Source organism: Oncorhynchus keta, chromosome 10 (genome assembly GCF_023373465.1).
Source record: "Oncorhynchus keta strain PuntledgeMale-10-30-2019 chromosome 10, Oket_V2, whole genome shotgun sequence".
Classification (NCBI taxonomy): domain Eukaryota; kingdom Metazoa; phylum Chordata; class Actinopteri; order Salmoniformes; family Salmonidae; genus Oncorhynchus; species Oncorhynchus keta.
The window spans coordinates 38,249,582-38,270,023 of NC_068430.1; the positions used below are offsets into that span (position 1 = coordinate 38,249,582).

Here is a 20,442-nt window from a genome sequence, read left to right on the forward strand (position 1 = left end):
ACCTCTTCAAACTGTCCTGCAGACGAAGATAGGTATTCCCCCAGCACTGATCACACCTCTTCAAACTGTCCTACAGATGAAGATAGGTATTCCCCCAGCACTGATCACACCTCTTCAAACTGTCCTACAGACGAAGATAGGTATTCCCCCAGCACTGATCACACCTCTTCAAACTGTCCTACAGACGAAGATAGGTATTCCCCCAGCACTGATCACACCTCTTCAAACTGTCCTACAGATGAAGATAGGTATTCCCCCAGCACTGATCACACCTCTTCAAACTGTCCTACAGACGAAGATAGGTATTCCCCCAGCACTGATCACACCTCTTCAAACTGTCCTACAGACGAAGATAGGTATTCCCGCAGCACTGATCACACCTCTTCAAACTGTCCTACAGACGAAGATAGGTATTCCCCCAGCACTGATCACACCTCTTCAAACTGTCCTACAGATGAAGATAGGTATTCCCCCAGCACTGATCACACCTCTTCAAACTGTCCTACAGACGAAGATAGGTATTCCCCCAGCACTGATCACACCTCTTCAAACTGTCCTGCAGACGAAGATAGATATCCCCAGCACTGATCACACCTCTTCAAACTGTCCTGCAGACGAAGATAGGTATTCCCCCAGCACTGATCACACCTCTTCAAACTGTCCTACAGACGAAGATAGGTATTCCCCCAGCACTGATCACACCTCTTCAAACTGTCCTACAGACGAAGATAGGTATTCCCCCAGCACTGATCACACCTCTTCAAACTGTCCTACAGACGAAGATAGATATCCCCAGCACTGATCACACCTCTTCAAACTGTCCTACAGACGAAGATAGGTATTCCCCCAGCACTGATCACACCTCTTCAAACTGTCCTACAGACGAAGATAGATATCCCCAGCACTGATCACACCTCTTCAAACTGTCCTGCAGACGAAGATAGATATCCCCAGCACTGATCACACCTCTTCAAACTGTCCTGCAGACGAAGATAGATATCCCCAGCACTGATCACACCTCTTCAAACTGTCCTACAGACGAAGATAGATATCCCCAGCACTGATCACACCTCTTCAAACTGTCCTGCAGACGAAGATAGGTATTCCCCCAGCACTGATCACACCTCTTCAAACTGTCCTACAGACGAAGATAGGTATTCCCCCAGCACTGATCACACCTCTTCAAACTGTCCTACAGACGAAGATAGATATCCCCAGCACTGATCACACCTCTTCAAACTGTCCTACAGACGAAGATAGGTATTCCCCCAGCACTGATCACACCTCTTCAAACTGTCCTACAGACGAAGATAGATATCCCCAGCACTGATCACACCTCTTCAAACTGTCCTGCAGAAGAAGATAGGTATTCCCCCAGCACTGATCACACCTCTTCAAACTGTCCTGCAGACGAAGATAGGTATTCCCCCAGCACTGATCACACCTCTTCAAACTGTCCTACAGATGAAGATAGGTATTCCCCCAGCACTGATCACACCTCTTCAAACTGTCCTGCAGACGAAGATAGGTATTCCCCCAGCACTGATCACACCTCTTCAAACTGTCCTGCAGACGAAGATAGGTATTCCCCCAGCACTGATCACACCTCTTCAAACTGTCCTACAGACGAAGATAGGTATTCCCCCAGCACTGATCACACCTCTTCAAACTGTCCTACAGACGAAGATAGGTATTCCCCCAGCACTGATCACACCTCTTCAAACTGTCCTACAGATGAAGATAGGTATTCCCCCAGCACTGATCACACCTCTTCAAACTGTCCTGCAGACGAAGATAGGTATTCCCCCAGCACTGATCACACCTCTTCAAACTGTCCTACAGATGAAGATAGGTATTCCCCCAGCACTGATCACACCTCTTCAAACTGTCCTACAGACGAAGATAGGTATTCCCCCAGCACTGATCACACCTCTTCAAACTGTCCTGCAGACGAAGATAGGTATTCCCCCAGCACTGATCACACCTCTTCAAACTGTCCTGCAGACAGTCAGCACTGAAGTGTGAAGTCAGATGTGTGAAAACTATTGAGCCCAACAATGGCAGGAGAGGTATCCCCCCAGCACTGAACACACCCAGTCCCACAACTGCACTGTTCCTCCATCATAGAGACGGATAAATTCAGAGAGCTGGAGAGAGACATAGTGGAGCTCAGAGAACTAGTCCACACAATCCAGACAGAACAAGACCACAAAACAGACCAGCACAACCCCTCTTCAGGAAAGAGTGGCAACAGCACTCGCGGGTGTGATTGAAAAAGCTTCTTCCACTTTCCCCAACGCACAAGTGGTTGTCACCCTGCTACCATGAAAATACTTTCACCCTGCCACCATACAGTGGGTGAATGCAAGCATTTCGCGAGACTGTGATTCAAAACATAATGTCTACCTGGCCCACAACTCCACCCTGGACTTGAACAGCCTTTACAACCAGGTCCACCTCTACAAGGCAGCAATCCCAACTTTTTCCAGGACCCTGAAGGACGTCACCCTCAACCATAGCCCCAGCACCTCACACAGGAACAACAGATCAACAGCCACCCCGCCCAGACCAGCGAGACACCCTCCCAAACCTGCAAAAAAAACTCCCAAAGGACCTGCACCAAGAGAACCCATGCCAGAGGACCTACACCCAGACCACAGCATCACCTGCCACACCACAACCAGCTAAGAACACCACAAGCAAACCCTGGCCACACCGTATATAGGCCCCCCATATCAGTCCAATGTGCCATCTGCCCACCCCATGCCACCCGCCCCTGCGGCAAGGACCTCAGCATGACAGCAGAACATATGCCCAGGTCGTGAAGCAGAGCAACAGGCCTAAACCCCTCTACTACACCCGCACAAGCCCCATCCTGCGACCTAAGAGGTATGTATCAGATGCTCAACATGCTCTGCTCACACCTACTGTGATGGTCCGGGCCTAAACCACACAAAGCTTTCACTATCTCATCCTGGAATATACAAGGTCTGAGGTCATCTGCCCTTGGCCTAAACAGCAGGAACCCAGACTTCATCAAATACAGACATTGTCATCCTACAAGAAACATGGTATAAAAGAGATGGACCCACTGGTTGCCCTCTAAGTTACAGAGAGCTGGTATTCCCATCCACCAAACTACCAGGTGTGAAACAGGGAAGAGACTCAGGGGGTATGCTAATTTGGTATAGAGCAGACCTAACCCACTCAATTAAATTTGTCAAAAGAGGAACATTTTACATCTGGCTAGAAATGAATCAGGAAATTATCTAAACAGAGAAAAATGTCCTCATGTGTGCTGCCTATATCCCCCAATAGAATCCCCATACATTAACGATGACAGCTTCTCCATCCTAGAGTGGGAGATCAACAAATTCCAGGCTCAGGGACTTGTACTAGTCTGTGGCGACCTAAATGCCAGAACTGGATAAGAACCCGACACCCTCAGCACACAGGGGGGACAAACACCTACCTGGAGTTGACAGCATTCCCTTCACCATATGCCCCCCTAGACACAACTACTACAACAAAACAAAGAAAAACGGGTCACAACTCCTGCAACTCTGTTGGGTATGCTGGGTATGTACATAGTCAATAGTAGGCTTTGAGGGGACTCCTATGGTAGGTACACCTATAGCTCATCTCTTGGTAGTAGTGGTAGTAGTATTGTAGACTACTTTATCACTGACCTCAACCCAGAGTCTCTTGATAAAGCGTTCACAGTCAGTCTACTGACACCCCTTTCAGATCACAGGAAAATCACACTCCACTTAAAATGAGGCGATGCTCAATCATGAGGCATCAAAGCCAAAGGAACTGAATAATATTAAGAAATGCTATAGATGGAAAGAAAATAACAAAAAACCATTGGGCAACAATAAATTCAATCCCTTCTAGACAATTTCCTGGACAAAATGTTTCACTGTAACAGTGAAGGTGTACACTTGGCAGTAGAAAACCTAAACAATATATTTGACGTCTCAGCCTCCCTTTCACATCTGAAAATGTCAAGCAGACAACCTAAGAAAATGAACAACAATGATAAATGGTTTGATGAAGAATGCAAGAACCTAACAAAGAAGTTGAGAAACCTGTCCAACCAAAACCATAGAGACCCAGAAAACCTGAGCCTATGTCTTCACTATGGTGAATCACTAAAACAATACAGAAATACACTACGGAAAAAGAGGGAACAGCACATCAGAAATCAACTCAATGTAATTGAAGAATCCATTTTCCCACCACTTCTGGGAAAATTGGAAAACTCGAATAAAACGACAACATGAAGAGTTATCTATCCAAAACGGAGATGCATGGATAAACAACTTCTCCAATTCTTTGGGTTCTATAACAAAGAACAAACAGCAAAAACATATACAAGGTCAAATGCAAATCTTATAATCAACTACTAAAGACTACTAGAACCCACTGGATTCTCCAATTACATTGAATGAACCACAGGAAAAAATACAAACCCTCCAACCGAAAAAGGCCTGTAGTATCTGAAATTAAATGATCAAATATACAGACCACAAATTCCAATTGGCTATATACTTAAACTCTTTAACATCATCCTCAGCTCTGGCATCTTCCCTAGTATTTGGAACTAAGGACTGATCAACCCAATCCACAAAAGTGGAGACAAATTTGACCCCAATAACTACCGGAGGATATGTGTCAACAGCAACCTTGGGAAAAACCTCCATGAACTTCCTCAATGAAGAAAATGTACTGAGCAAATGTCAAATTGGCTTTTTGCCAAATGACCGTATGACAGAACACGTATTCACCCTGCACAACCTAATTGACAAACAAACCAAAACAAAGGCAAGTCTTCTCATCCTTTAAAAAAAAGGTTTTGACTCAATTTGAGGGTCTGCTGTACAAATTGATGGAAAGTGGTGTTGGGGGAAAAACATACAACATTATCAAATACATGTTCACAAACTACAAGTGTGTGGTTAAAATTGGCAAAAAACACACATTTCTTTCCACAGGGCCGGGGGGTGAGACAGTGATGCAGCTTAAGACCCACCCTCTTCAACATATATAACGAATTGGCAAGGGCACTAGAGCCGTCTGCTGCACCTATACCCGCTAATGATCAAAATCCAGAAAAGAGCTGTTAAATTCAACAACTACCTAAAAGGAAACAATTCCCAAACCATCCATAACAAAGCCATCACATACAGAGAAATTAGCCTGGAAAAGATCCCCCTAAGCAAGCTGGTTCTGGGGCTCTGCTTACAAACACAAACAGACCCCACAGAGCCCCAGGACAAACCAACCAAATCATGAGAAAACAAAAAGATAATTACTTGACACAATGGAAAGAATTTGCACAAGAAATGAGCAAACTAGAATGCAATATGGCCCTAAACAGAGAGCACACCGTGGCAGAATACCTGACCACTGTGACTGACCAAAAAATAAGAAAATCTTTGACTTTGTATAGACTCAGTGAGCATAGCCTTGCTATTGAGAAAGGCCGCCAAAGGCAGACTTGGTTCTCAAGAGAAGACAGGCTATGTGCTCACTGCCCACAAAATGAAGTGGAAACTGAGCTGCACTTCCTAACCTCCTGACATACGTATGTATGACCATATTAGAGACACATATTTCCCTCAGATTACACAGATCCACAAAGAATTAAAAAACAAATCAAAATTTGATAAACTCCCATATCTACTGGGGGAAATATCACAGTGTGCAATCACAGCAGCAAGATTTGTGATCTGTTGCCACAAAAAAGGGCAACCAGTGAAGAACAAAGACCGTTGTAAATACAACCGATATTTATGTTTATTTATTTTCCCTTTTGTACTTGAACTATTTGCACATTTTTACAACACTGTATATAGACATAATATGACATTTTAAGTGTCTTTATTCCTTGGGAACTTTTGAGTGTAACATTTACTGTAAATCTTCTATTGTTTATTTCACTTTTGTTTATTATCTATTTCACTTGCTTTGGCAATGTTAACATATGTTTGCCATGCCAATAAAGCCCCTTAAATTGAGAGAGAGAGAGAGAGAGAGAGAGAGAGAGAGAGAGAGAGAGAGAGAGAGAGAGAGAGAGAGAGAGAGAGAGAGAGAGAGGAGAGGGGAGAGGGGAAAGAGAGAGGGAAAGAGAGAGAGAGGGTAACTCCAGCACTAGGGCAGACTGACACAGACCCGTGAGCACAGAGAGAGAGAGAGAGAGAGAGAGAGAGAGAGAGAGAGAGAGAGAGAGAGGAGAGAGAGAGAAAGAGAGGGGAAAGAGAGAGAGAGGGTAACTCCAGCACTAGGGCAGACTGACACAGACCCGTGAGCACAGAGAGAGAGAGAGAGAGAGAGAGAGAGAGAGAGAGAGAGAGAGAGAGAGAGGGAAAGAGAGAGGGAAAGGGAGAGGGAAAGAGAGAGGGAAAGAGAGAGGGAAAGAGAGAGAGAGGGTAACTCCAGCACTAGGGCAGACTGACACAGACCCGTGAGCACAGAGAGAGGGAGAGAGAGAGAGAGAGAGAGAGAGAGAGAGAGAGAGAGAGAGAGAGGGTAACTCCAGCACTAGGGCAGACTGACACAGACCCGTGAGCACAGAGAGAGAGAAAAAAGTCAACCCAGTATCACAGATTATCGTGAAATAGACACTAAATGTACATGAATGCGTTATGAAGACAGAAAATCATGTAATACACACAAGATGCGTTGTGATTAACTTTTTTGTGCCTCTCACAAATGTCTAATTATCTCATTTGTGTCTATTTCACAATAAGCTGTGATAGTGTGTTGAACAAGTAGAGGGATGAGTGAGGGAGAAAGCATGTGGGAAATAATTTGAAATACTACTATCTCTTTTAAGCATGTTGAAAGGAGACTGAAGTCTGACACACACACACACACACACACACACACACACACACACACGCACGCACGCACGCACGCACGCACGCACCCACACACACACACACACGCACGCACGCACGCACGCACACACACACACACACACACATGTACACACACATGTACACACACATATCCAGCAGTCCCAGGGTAGCCTAGTGGTTAGAGCATTGGACTTGTAACCGGAAGGTTGCAAGTTCAAATCCCCGAGCTGACACGGTACAAATCCGTCGTTCTGCCCCTGAACAGGCAGTTAACCCACCATTGAAAATAAGAACTTGTTCTTAACTGACTTGCCTAGTTAAATAAAAATACACAGTACAGTCATTTCTGTTCCTCTCCAGCAGACATGTAGTGACTGTGAGTATGAGCAATTTGCTCTGTTATTAGTGCCCTGGCTCTGACTATAACCACAAGAAACACATAGATGTCAATACTGCAGGAATGAAGCCTGGAGAGGAACAGATCATTGACAGATGGATGCTGGAGAGAACAAAAAAAAATGACACTGGTACATTTCATTGGACAAAGTTAGTTTGATCGTAAGTTGCAGTGGACCGCTAACCCAAATGGTTCGAGGAAACAAATGGGTTTGAGTTCGAAAACTTAGACATTTGAGTATTTTGAGTTTGTTCCACAATCATCATTATTGACACTACTTAAATACTAACTAGTAGAACTTGAAACTATTGAGATAAGTTAATAAAAAAATGTAATAGTGCCTAGGGTTTTTCTTGGTCAGGTTGAATGGTCAGGAAAATCTGCCAATACAGTATAACAATTGAACATTCATGCTAACAATGATCTCAACAATGAACATACACTTTGATCCAAAATGACTTACAGTAAGTAGCCGGCCCTTCAATTCAGTGTAGTGGTCATAAAAACGGTAAAATACTTGTAAAACAAAACACTCATGACTCCCCCTCTGCTTTCCCTGTCCTCCATGTCCAAACTTGTCTGTTCTCCTTGTCAGGCTTTCACATGTCAGTCCCTCCCTCCTTCCGTCCCTCTCTCCCTCTGCTCAATCAATCCCATAGGGATTTGAGGAAGAGGCAGAGAGCAGTAGAGAGGACTCCCCATTAAACCCCCTGGCTTAGCCAAGGTTGGGGAGGAATCTGACAACACATCCTGCCTGGAGAACACACACTCACTTGCAGACGAGCACACACACACACACAGACGCACTCTGACAAACACACACACAGACACTAAACGATAGGAGTATGCACCCGGGTCGTGAGTGCACATGCACGCACACACACACACACCACACATGCACGCGCACACACAGACAAGTCGACGCAGTATCTACTATGCTGGCATCAAGATTAGAAGTACTTGTTGAGCACAGTGTCAGTGAGAGAGATACAGTGAGTTCCAAAAGTATTGGGACAGTGACAAATGTTCTGTTGTTCTTTTGGCTTTGTCCCAATACGTTTGGTCCTGTAAGATGTGCGGACTATGTACAAAAGGTGCTGTAATTTCTAAACGGTTAAAACTGACAGTCGGTAATTTAATCTCATAGTCATTGTATCATTTCAAATCAAAAGTCCTGGAGTAGAGTGCCAAAACAACCAACAGTGTGTCACTGTCCGAATACTTCTGTAGCTCACTGTAGCTGCCCGATTGAGTTAGTAGGGAAACTTTGTGGTATTGCTGTGTGTGTGTGTGTGCCTCTGCTTGTGTGTCCTGATCTACCAGGGAGATAATCAGCTCATCTGGTCACAGTGGCTGTTATCTGTTGATCTCTGCTATTATCTGGAGTCTTCAGACCAAACGGCAGGGAGTCCATTAGCACCACTTAATACCTGATAACATCTCAGCCCTGCCCCTCAGAGAGAGGGAGGGAGGGAGGGAGAGAGAGATAGAGCTAGAGAAAAACAGAGAGAGAGAAAGGAAGGGGAGATAGCGGGAGAGAGAGATAAATAGAGATAGAGAGATCGAGATATCTACTTCACTTGCTTTGGCAATGTTAACATATGTTTGCCATGCCAATAAAGCCCTTGAACTGAATTGAATTGATAAAGGGAGAGACAAACTCCAAAAGATTCTGGGACACTGTAAAGTCCATGGAGAATAAGAGCACCTCCTCCCAGCTGCCCACTGCACTGAGGTTGGTAAACACTGTCACCCCAAAAAACCTATGATAATCGAGAATTTCAATAAGCATTGTTCTACGGCCATGCTTTCCACCTGGCTACCCCTACCTCGGTCAACAGCTCTGCACCCCCCACAGCAACTTCCCCAAGCCTCCCCAAATTCTCCTTCACCCAATTCCATATAGCTGATGTTCTGAAAGACTTGCAAAATCTGGACCCCTACAAATCAGCTGGGATAGACAATCTGGACCCTCTATTTCTAAAACTATCCGATGTAATTGTTGCAACCCCTATTACTAGCCTGTTCAACCTCTCTTTTGTATCGTCTGAGATCCCCAAAGATTGGAAAGCTGCCGCGGTCATCCCCCTCTTCAAAGGGGGAGACACTCTAGACCCAAACTGTTACAGACCTATATCTATCCTATCCTGCCTTTCTAAGGTCTTCGAAAGCCAAGTTCACAAACAGATCACTGACCATTTCGAATCCCACGTACCTTCTCCGCTATGCAATCCGGTTTCCGAGCTGATCATGGGTGCACCTCAGCCACGCTCTAGGACCTAAACGATATCATAACCGCCATCGATAAAAGACAATACTGTGCAGCCACATTCGTCGACCTGGCCAAGGATTTAGACTCTGTCAATCACCGCATCCTTATCGGCAGACTCAACAGCCGTGACTGCCTCGCCTGGTTCACCAACTACTTCTCAGACAGAGTTCAGTGTGTCAAATCAGAGGGCATGTTGTCCGGACCTCTGGTAGTCTCTATGGGGGTGCCACAGGGTTCAATTCTCGGGCCAACTCTCTTCTCTGTATACATCAATGATGTCGCTCTTGCTGTTGGTGATTCTCTGATCGACCTCTACGCAATGACACCATTCTGTATACTTCTGGCCCTTCTTTGGACACTGTGTTAACAAACCTCCAGATGAACTTAAATGCCATACAACTCTCCTTCCGTGGCCTCCAACTGCTCTTAAATGCAAGTAAAACAAAATGCATGTTCTTCAACCGATCGCTGCCCGCACCAGCCAACCCATCCAGCATCACTAGTCTGGACGGTTGTGACCTAGAATATGTGGACAACTACAAATACATAGGTGTCTGGTTAGACTGTAAACTCTCCTTCCAGACTCGCATTAAGCATCTCCAATCCAAAATTAAATCTAGAATTCGCTTCCTATTTCGCAACAAAGCATCCTTCATTCATGCTGCCAAACACACCCTCGTAAAACGGACTGTCCTACTGATCCTTGACTTAGGCGATGTCATTTACAAAATAGACTCCAACACTCTACTCAGCAAATTGGATGCAGTCTATCACAGTCCCATCCGTTTTGTCACCAATGACCCATATACTACCTACTATGCTCTCGTTGGCTGGCCCTCGCTTCATATTTGTCACCAAATCCACTGGCTCCAGGTCATCTATAAGTCTTTGCTAGGTAAAGCCCTGCCTAATCTCAGCTCACTGGTCACCATAGCAGCATGCACCTGTAGAATGCGCTCCAGCAGGTATATTACACTGGACACCCCCAAAGCCAACTCCTATTTTGGCCGCCTTTCCTTCCAGTTCTCTGCTGCCAATGACTGGAACGAATTGCAAAAATAACTGAAGCTGGAGAGTTTTATCTCCCTCACTAACTTTAAGCATCAGCTGTCAGAGCAGCTTACAGATCATTGCACCTGTACATAGCCCATCTGTAAATAGCCCATCCAACTATCTCATTCCCATATTGTTATTTATTTTTTTGCTCCTTTGCACCCCAGTATCTCTACTTGCACATTCATCTTCTGCACATCTATCACTTCAGTTTTTAATTGCTAAATTGTAATTATTTTGCCACTATGGCCTATTTATTGCCTTACTTCCATAATCTTACTTAATTTGCACACACTGTACATATACTTTTCTATTGTGTTATTGACCGTATGTTTTGTTTATTCCATCTGTAACTCTGTGTTGTTTGTGTCCCGCTGATTTGCTTTATCTTGGCCAGGTCGCAGTATAGGAAACTTGTGTCTTTTACTATTCTACCTCTCAGCTGTAAGTTGAGACCTGATGGAGTTCTTATCAAAAAAAATTAAAAGAGTATTGGAAACAATTCGGTGTCCTCATTATGTATCTATGGCCCTGCAGACACACAAACACGTTCTGCTGTCATATAAGCCTGCGGCTCTTGGAGGTCTGCCTAGACAGCCTGGTCAGAAGCAGTCAGAGATGAGATGGAAAACAAAGCGATTAAAATTAATGCCACATTTTGATGAAAACAAATAACGAGAATGGCCTAAAAGTAAAGGTTTCTGTGGTACTGAAGGGGCCCAGAACAAACAGGGCATTGTGTCTAATTATTTATTTATATAAAATCGGTTGGAATTTCTGGTCCCAGCTCTCAACCAGCAGAGAGGCCTGTGTGTGTGTGTGTGTGTGTGTGTGTGTGTGTGTGTGTGTGTGTGTGTGTGTGTGTGTGTGTGTGTGTGTGTGTGTGTGTGTGTGTGTGTGTGTGTGCGTGCGTGCGTGCGTGCGTGTTTGCGTGCGTGTGTGTGTGTGTGTGTGTGTGTGTGTGTGTGTGTGTGTGTGTGTGTGTGTGTGTGTGTGTGTGTGTGACAGTGATCAAGAGAGGGAGATAGAATGTGTTTATGGTGAAAGATAATGTGGGGAAGTTAATTCAATTCTGGTTGAAAAATGTTTCCACCCTTTTTATTCTGCCCCAAATGTCATCAGAACAGGGTGCGCAACAAGACGAAACACACATAAATCAGAGAATGAGTCCCTTCCTTCAGAAAGAAACACTAATTGTTATTTTTTTAATTATTTTTTAAATGTAGTTGTTTAGAAGAGAAACTTGAGTCAGGAACAAAATCCAAAGAAATGCCCAGATGGTGGCTGTGGGTAGTGTGGCTGACTCCACATGATGACAGATGAAGATTAAGTATCCTTTGACAAGAGTTGGACACAAACATAAACCAATGAAAATCTTCTGCATAAATAAAGGCGTGGTGTTGAGAGCAAGGTGGTCCAATGGAGCTCACTAGGTGGTTGCAGTCCAAGGAGGAGGGCAATTTGCCTTGTCTGGCCGACGCACCAAAGCCTTTCACGAGCGCTCATACAAACAGAGAATCCCGACAATCAAGATTCCTAATTATCATAATAGTCAAAAATAATAATAGCATTTTGTCTTCGTCATGTATAGGCACTAAACTTATGTAGGACTTCATGGATCTCTTCCTGATCCAAACCTCTTCCTGGCTTTGTTCATCATCCTCAGACTGTGTTATTTATCACTACAATGTCAAGATTACTATAAGCTTTCTCATTTAGAATGATCCACGGTCTGATAGACAGGTTTGGATTTATGAGCAAATGCTGTACATTCCAAGACAGGCAAATACCACACAAAATGCAGCCCCTTAAATGAGACCATAATTGTGGCTGCAGCTTTATTGATGAACACATTGTGATTTGTGCCCATACTGTTAGTGCTGCTGTTATGAAAGACAGAGAGAGCCCATTGTTCTTGCCTGTGTGTTTCTCTCAGAGATGATGACAGGATGAATAGCTGAGGAACCAGATTCTGAAATGCCCTGTGAGGAGCTGGAATGTGACTTTGTGTGTACTATGTGTGTGTACTATGTGTGTGTATGTGCGTGTGTGTGCATGTGTGTGAGTGCATGTGTTAGAAAAAGAGTTGGAGAGAGAAAGAAAGAAAGAATGGACCGCCCTTTTCCTGTCTGCATTCCCTCTTTCGTTTCTGTCTCTCTTTCCTCGGTCCTGGGGCTGGAAGCTGTAGGAAGGGGGATTTGAGGGGGTAAGGGGGGCTGTAATTGTCCCAAGGTGTGGAGAGAACAGAGCAGGCTGAGATTGTGCAGCTACGCTCACTGCTGTGAGTCACAGAGAAGTGTGTGTGTGTGTGTGTGTGTGTGTGTGTGTGTGTGTGTGTGTGTGTGTGTGTGTGTGTGTGTGTGTGTGTGTGTGTGTGTGTGTGTGTGTGTGTGTGTGTGTGTGTGTGTGTGTGTGCACGAGCGTGTGTGACGTGTTGAAAGACAGGTAAAAATGTTGAGACTAAGAGAGGGACATGCTTGGTGGGGGAATTGCTTACATGAACAAAGCAAAGGCAAAAAGAGGCCAGAGCATTATGAAAAGAGTGACTGTTTTCTTGGAAGTTTCACTATTGTTCAGTTGACCCTAAAACTTCCATAGTGAGAGAAAAGAGAGCGAAAAAGAGGAAGAGAGGCAGAGAGAAAGAGTAAAAGAGAGAAAAATGATGCAACAGTACATCAACATAATGGGGAAGATATTGACATAACAGCAAATTTGCAATTATACAATAAGGGAAATCATTATGGATAATGAGAATCCAAAAAACAGAGTGATCAGAAGAAAAGTGAGCCAGGGAAGGAACAGAAACCAGGGAAGGAGGGGAGGAGAAGAGCCGGAGAAGTTTGGAGGGGGAGTTAGAGCCCCAGTGGGGGTTTCTTCCAGAGTTCATCCCTCGTGAACGAGGGAAGGAAGGGAAGGGAGCAGGAGGGTGGAGTTGACCGTATAGAGAGCGTATGAAGTATCCAAAGTCACGGCAATTGAGATGGCTTGTGGGGGAAGCGTGGTTTTAATGGGGCTGAAGTAGTCAATAACCCCAGGGCTGGGCAAATCAACTGAATGTAATGAATTGAATTAGAAAGGCAACACAAGCCAGATGAAGAGGGAAGAGAGAGAATCTGAAAGAGTTGAAAACACAAACCAGGGAGGGAGAAAGAGAGAGAGAGTCTCTATTCTTTTGAAACTTTTGTGAGTGTCATGTTTACTTACTGTTTCACAATGTAAACATATATTTCCCATGCCAATAAAGCCATTTGAATTGAATTTAGAGAGAGATGAGAAAGAGAGACATGAGGTAGAGAGAGGGAAAAGCACAAAACAGAAAAACTCCAAACAATGCAGCAGAGCAAAATTTGTCCGATACCTGCTAATTATCAAAATCCAGTAAAGAGCCGTTAAATTCGACAACCACCGACAAGGAAGCGATTCCCAATCATTCCATAACAAAGTCATCACCTACAGAGAGATGAATCTGGAGAAGAGTCCCCTAAGCAAGCTAGTCCTGGGGCTCTGTTCACAAACACAAACAGACCCCACAGAGCCCCAGGACAGCAACACAATTAGACCCAACCAAATCATGAGAAAACAAAAAGATAATTACTTGACACATTGGAAAGAACTAACAAAAACTCTGAGCAAACTAGAATGCTATTTGGCCCTAAACAGAGAGTACATAGTGACAAAATACCTGACCACTGTGACTGACCCAAAAGTAAAGAAAGCTTTGACTATGCACAGAATCACTGAGCATAGCCTTGCTATTGAGAGAGGCCGTTGTAAGCAGACCTGGTTCTCAAGAGAAGACAGGTTATGTGCTCCCTGTCCACAAAATGAAGTGGAAACTGAGCTGCACTTCCTAACCTTCTGACAAATGTATGACCATATTAGAGACACATATTTCCCTCAGATTGCACAGACACACAAAGTATTTGAAAACAAATACAATTTTGATAAACTCCCATATCTACTGGGTTAAATACCACAGTGTGCAATCAGAGCAGCAATATGTGTGACCTGTTGCCACAAGAAAAGGGCAACCAGTGAAGAACAAACACCATTGTAAATACAACCGATATTTATGTTTATTTATTTTCCATTTTGTACTCCCACTATTTGCATATCGTTACAGCACTGTATATAGCCATAATATGACATTTTCAATGTCTCTATTCCTTTGGAACTTCTGTGAGTGTAATGTTTACTGTTCCTTTTTTATTGCTAATTTCACCTTTGTTTATTATCTATTTCACCTGCTTTGGCAATGTAAACATACAGTACCGGTCAAAAGTCATTCAAGGGAAAATTCCAAGAGTGTGCAAAGCTGTCATCAAGGCAAAGGGTGGCTACTTTGAGGAATCTCAAACATAAAATATATTCTGATTTGTTTTACACCTTTTTGGTTACTACATTATTCCATATGTGTTATTTCATGTTATTGCATGTAGAAAATAGTACAAATAAAGAAAAACCCTGGAATGAGTAGGTGTGTCCAAGCTTTTGACTGGTACTGTATCTTTCCCAGGCATATAAATCCCTTTAATTGAATGGAATTTAATTGAGAGATGAGCTAGGGAGATAGAGATGAGGTAGAGAGGTAGAGAGATGAGAGAGATGAGGTAGAGCGAGAGATGAGGTAGAGCGATAGAGATGATGTATTTGATATTATTTGATTTTAGTAGGATCTCTTTTAGTCCTCATTTGGACTAATCTTTTCAAGAGTCCTTAAACATTAAAATACAATCACATTTTCACATTTCACTGTTACAAACAGACATAATACACTGACATATTGACCAGTACCTCATAACCTTCCAATTTGTTATACTTCAATGTTTTTTTTATTTTTAATTTACCTTTATTTAACCAGGCAAGTCAGTTAAGAACACATTCTTATTTTCAATGACGGCCTGGGAACAGTGGGTTAACTGCCTGTTCAGGGGCAGAACGACAGACCAGGCCTTTTCCTGGTGGAACAGACCAACATAACCTTGGTTTACTTGGTGTTCAAAAAAGTTTGTTCCAGCAAAACCACTCCCTGATATATCCCTGATCTACTTGTAGAGCTTGCTGTATGTGTTGAACCGATTGTCTATTTGAATAAATTGTAGTATCATCTGCAAATATAGTAGCTTGAGTTTTAGACAAGGCGTAAGGAATATATATATATATATATCGTTGGTATATATTAAATAAAGAAGTGGCCCAAGGCAGCTGCCCTGTGGTATTCCACAGTTTGGAGCGTGAGGGGAAGAAAACGACTCATTGATATAGGTGGACTGTTTCCTGTCAGTTAGATATGGCTGTACTCAATTCAATGCTGCCTCCTTAAAAACTTCTTATGGCTGCAATCCCGTTAACAGGATCGATATGACAACAGCCAGTGAAAGTGCAGGGCGCCAAATTCAAAACAACAGAAATCTCATAATTACAATTCGTCAAACATATGTGTATCTGATACCGTTTTAAAGGTAATCTTGTTGTTAATCCCACCACAGTGTCCGATTTCAAATATGCTTTACAGCGAAAGCACCACAAACAATTATGTTAGGTCACCACCAAGCCACAGAATAAATCATCAAATCAAATCAAATGTATTTATATAGCCCTTCGTACATCAGCTAAAATCTCAAAGTGCTGTACAGAAACCCAGCCTAAAACCCCAAACAGCAAGCAATGCAGGTGTAGAAGCACGGTGGCTAGGAAAAACTCCCTAGAAAGGCCAAAACCTAGGAAGAAACCTAGAGAGGAACCAGGCTATGTGGGGTGGCCAGTCCTATTCTGGCTGTGCCGTTGGAGATTATAACAGAACATGGCCAAGATGTTCAAATGTTCATAAATTACCAGCATGGTCGAATAATAATAAGGCAGAACAGTTGAAACTGGAGCAGCAGCATGGCCAGGTGGACAGCAAGGAGTCATCATGTCAGGTAGTCCTGGGGCATGGTCCAAGGGCCCAGGTCCTCCGAGAGAGAGAAAGAAAGAGAGAAGGAGAGAATTAGAGAACGCACACTTAGATTCACACAGGACACCAAATAGGACAGAAGTACTCCAGATATAACAAACTGAACCTAGCCCCCCGACACATAAACTACTGCAGCATAAATACTCGAGGCTGAGACAGGAGGGGTCAGGAGACACTGTAGCCCCATACGAGGACACCCCCGGACAGGGCCAAACAGGAAGGATATAACCCCACCCACTTTGCCAAAGCACAGCCCCCACACCACTAGAGGGATATCTTCAACCACCAACTTACCATCCTGAGACAAGGCTGAGTATAGCCCACAAAGATCTCCGCCATGGCACAACACAAGGGGGGGGGCGCCAACCCAGACAGGATGACCACATCAGTGAATCAACCCACTCAGGTGATGCACCCCTTCCAGGGACGGCATGAGAAAGCCCCAGTAAGCCAGTGACTCAGTCCCTGTAATATGGTTAGAGGCAGAGAATCCCAGTGGAAAGAGGGGAACCGGCCAGGCAGAGACAGCAAGGGCGGTTCGTTGCTCCAGAGCCTTTCCGTTCACCTTCCCACTCCTGGGAAGAATAAACACAGCCATTTTTCCAGACAAAGAGAGGAGTCACAAAAAATACAAATAGAGATAAAATCACTAACCTTTGATGATCTTCATCAGATGACACTCATAGGACTTCATGTTACACAATACATGTATGTTTTGTTTGCTAAAGTTCATATTTATATAAAACAATCTGAGTTTACATTGGTGCATTACGTTCACTAGTTCCAAAAACATCCAGTGATTTTGCATAGCCACATCGATTCAACAGAAATACTCATCATAAATGTAGATGATAATAGAAGTTATACACACGGAATTATAGATATACCTCTCCTTAATGCAATGGCTGTGTCAGATTTCAAAAAAACTTTATGGAAAAAGCAAACCATGCAATAATCTGAGACAGCGCTCAGAAAAAAATCAAATTAGCCGCCATGTTGGAGTCAACAGAAACCAGAAAATACATGATAAATACTCCGTTACCTTTGATGATCTTCATCAGAATGCTAGTTCCACAATAAATGCTTGATTTGTTCGAAAATGTCCGTTATTTATGTCCAAGTAGCTACTTTGTTATCGCGTTAGGTATTCAAATCCAAACGCTCGTGCAGGTCGAGCATTACTTCGGACAAAAACTTCAAAAAGTTATATTACAGGTCGAAGAAACATTTCAGCCTAAGTATAGAATCAATGGATGTTTTTATCATAAATCTTCAATAAAGTTCCAACCAGAGAATTCCTTTGTGTCTAGAGGAGCAACGGAATGCAGGTCGATATCATGTGGAATGCGCGTGACCAGGAAATGGCTCTCTGCCAGTAACCTGACTCATTCATACCAAGATGGCGTAGCAGTGAAGACGTGTTTGTTTGTTTGTCCTCTCGTGTACTTTTGTATTTTTCGTATTGTATATATATTTCAATTTATTTTCAATCTCTTTTCGATTTTTAATTCGATTATACCTTCCGGTAACCTGCCTCACCCAATGTGATATGGAATGCTATTATTTTAAATTTTAGAACACATTCAAGATCCTCCAGAAGCTAACCAGCTAATTAGCTGCCAGCTATTTAGTCATTGTTAGCCACTGCTAGCGGCTTTTACCTTCTGCACAGATACCAGCCCTGTTTTTAGCCTGGATAATACTCGCTAGTCTACCAGTATCGGACTATCTCTCCACATCAACGCCGGATTCCTGCCGTAATAGCTTGCAGCTAGCTAGCTCACAGCTTGCAGCTAGCTAGCTCACAGCTAGCTTGCACTCACCGTGGTACCCAGTACCGAAGCTATCCCTGAGGCCCACCTCCCGGCCTACTCAGCTGTTCACCCGAACCCCACTCATACACGGCTAGAGCCCAATACTCCACTGGATCCTTGCTGTCAACTCTGGACCTTGGCACCGGATCACCGCTGCTACCGATTGGATATAGTGGCTAACGCCACTGCCACGAAGCTAGCACCAGTTAGTCGTGAGCCAGGCACATCTCCCGGCTAGCAAACTAAATTCAACAATACCTCTTTCACCATCTGGCTTGGATTCTCTGTCGACACGGCGCCCCACCGCACCACCACGACTGGTCTGCAGACGAATACTCCATCCGCTGTGCCTTCATCCGGCCTCCGTCGGAGCAGACTCTCCTACTAGCCCAGGGCTACTAACTTTAAACACAGTGTCACTAGCATAGTGGTGGCTTCCCTGTTCCATCTACTGTTGCCCCCTGGACACTATGATCACTTGGCTACATAGCTGATGCCTACTGGACTGTCCATTAATCACGGTACTCCATTCTGTTTATTTATTTTTTATCTGTCGGCCCCAGCAGCGAACTCAGGCTCTGTGTGTAGTTAATCCGACCCTCTCTGCCTAGTCATCGCCATTTTACCTGCTGTTGTTGTGTTAGATGATTAGCTGTTGTTGTCTCACCTGTTGTTTTTGCTAGCTCTCCCAATCAACACCTGCAATTACTTTATGCCTCGCTGTCTGTCTTTCTCAAATGTCAATATGCCTTGTATACTGTTGTTCAGGTTAGTTATCATTGTTTTAGTTTACAATGGAGCCCATAGTTCCACTCTTCATACCTCTGATACCTCCTTTGTCCCACCTCCCACACATGCGGTGACCTCACCCATTACAACCAGCATGTCCAGAGATATAACCTCTCTTATCATCACCCAGTGCCTGGGCTTCCCTCCGCTGTACCCACACCCCACCATACCCCTGTCTGCGCATTATGCCCTGAATATATTCTACCACGCCCAGAAATCTGCTCCTTTTATTCTTTGTCCCCAACGCTCTAGGCGACCAGTTTTGATAGCCTTTAGCCGCACACTCATCCTACTCCTCCTCTGTTCCGCGGGTGATGTGGATGTAAACCCAGGCCCTGCATGTCCCCAGGCACCCTCATTTGTTGACTTCTGTGATCGAAAAAGCCTTGGTTTCATGCATGTCAACATCAGAAGCCTCCTCCCTAAGTTTGTTTTACTCACTGCTTAAGCACACTCTGCCAACCCTGATGTCCTTGCTGTGTCTGAATCCAGGCTTAGGAAGGCCACCAAAAATTCTGAGATTTCCATACCCAACTATAACATTTTCCGTCAAGATAGAACTGCCAAAGGGGAAGGATTTGCAGTGTACTGCAGAGATAGCCTGCAAAGTAATGTCATACTTTCCAGGTCCATACCCAAACAGTTCGAACATCTAATTAAAAAAATTAATCTCTCCAGAAATAAGTCTCTCACTGTTGCCGCCTGCTACCGACCCCCCTCAGCTCCCAGCTGTGTCCTGGACACCATTTGTGAATTGATCGCCCCCCATCTAGCTTCAGAGTTTGTTCTGTTAGGTGACCTAAACTCGGATATGCTTAACACCCCGACATTCCAACAATCTAAGCTAGATGCCCTCAATCTCACACAAACCATCAAGGAACCCACCAGGTACAACCCTAAATCTGTAAACAAGGGCACCCTCATAGACGTTATCCTGACCAACTGGCCCTCCAAATACATCTCCGCTGTCTTCAATCAGGATCTCAGCGATCACTGCCTCATTGCCTGTATCCGCTACGGGTCCGCAGTCAAATGACCACCCCTAATCACTGTCAAACGCTCCCTAAAACACTTCTGCGAGCAGGCCTTTCTAATCGACCTGGCCCGGGTATCCTGGAAGGATATTGACCTCATCCCATCAGTTGAGGATGCCTGGCCATTCTTTAAAAGTAAATTCCTCACCATCTTAGATAAGCATGCTCCGTTCAAAAAATGCAGAACTAAGAACAGATATAGCCCCTGGTTCACTCCAGACCTGACTGCCCTCGACCAGCACAAAAACATCCTATGGTGGA

The 20,442-nt window shown here is 44.1% G+C and overlaps 1 protein-coding gene and 2 long non-coding RNA genes across 9 annotated transcripts in view; 2 read left to right on the top strand and 1 right to left on the bottom strand.

The window, feature by feature from the left end:
* LOC118388652 (retinoic acid receptor gamma-A-like) overlaps positions 1–20,442 on the top strand; it is a 73,839-nt gene that overhangs the window by 19,538 nt on the left and 33,859 nt on the right. The window lies entirely within an intron of this gene.
* Positions 140–6,040, top strand: LOC127932217 (uncharacterized). 3 transcript variants are annotated; one of them, XR_008144602.1, is made up of 3 exons: positions 140–248; positions 1,367–1,852; positions 1,907–6,040. It is a non-coding gene; the product is annotated as an uncharacterized LOC127932217 (long non-coding RNA). The 3 variants fall into 3 exon arrangements; XR_008144603.1 differs by having other exon boundaries at positions 1,367–1,798; XR_008144604.1 differs by lacking the exon at positions 140–248 and adding exons at positions 382–464; positions 625–732 and having other exon boundaries at positions 1,421–6,040.
* Positions 202–1,350, bottom strand: LOC127932218 (uncharacterized). 4 transcript variants are annotated; one of them, XR_008144607.1, is made up of 3 exons: positions 1,125–1,350; positions 381–1,070; positions 202–326 (listed from the first exon to the last, which is right to left on the bottom strand). It is a non-coding gene; the product is annotated as an uncharacterized LOC127932218 (long non-coding RNA). The 4 variants fall into 4 exon arrangements; XR_008144606.1 differs by having other exon boundaries at positions 381–756; positions 809–1,350; XR_008144608.1 differs by having other exon boundaries at positions 381–488; positions 595–1,350.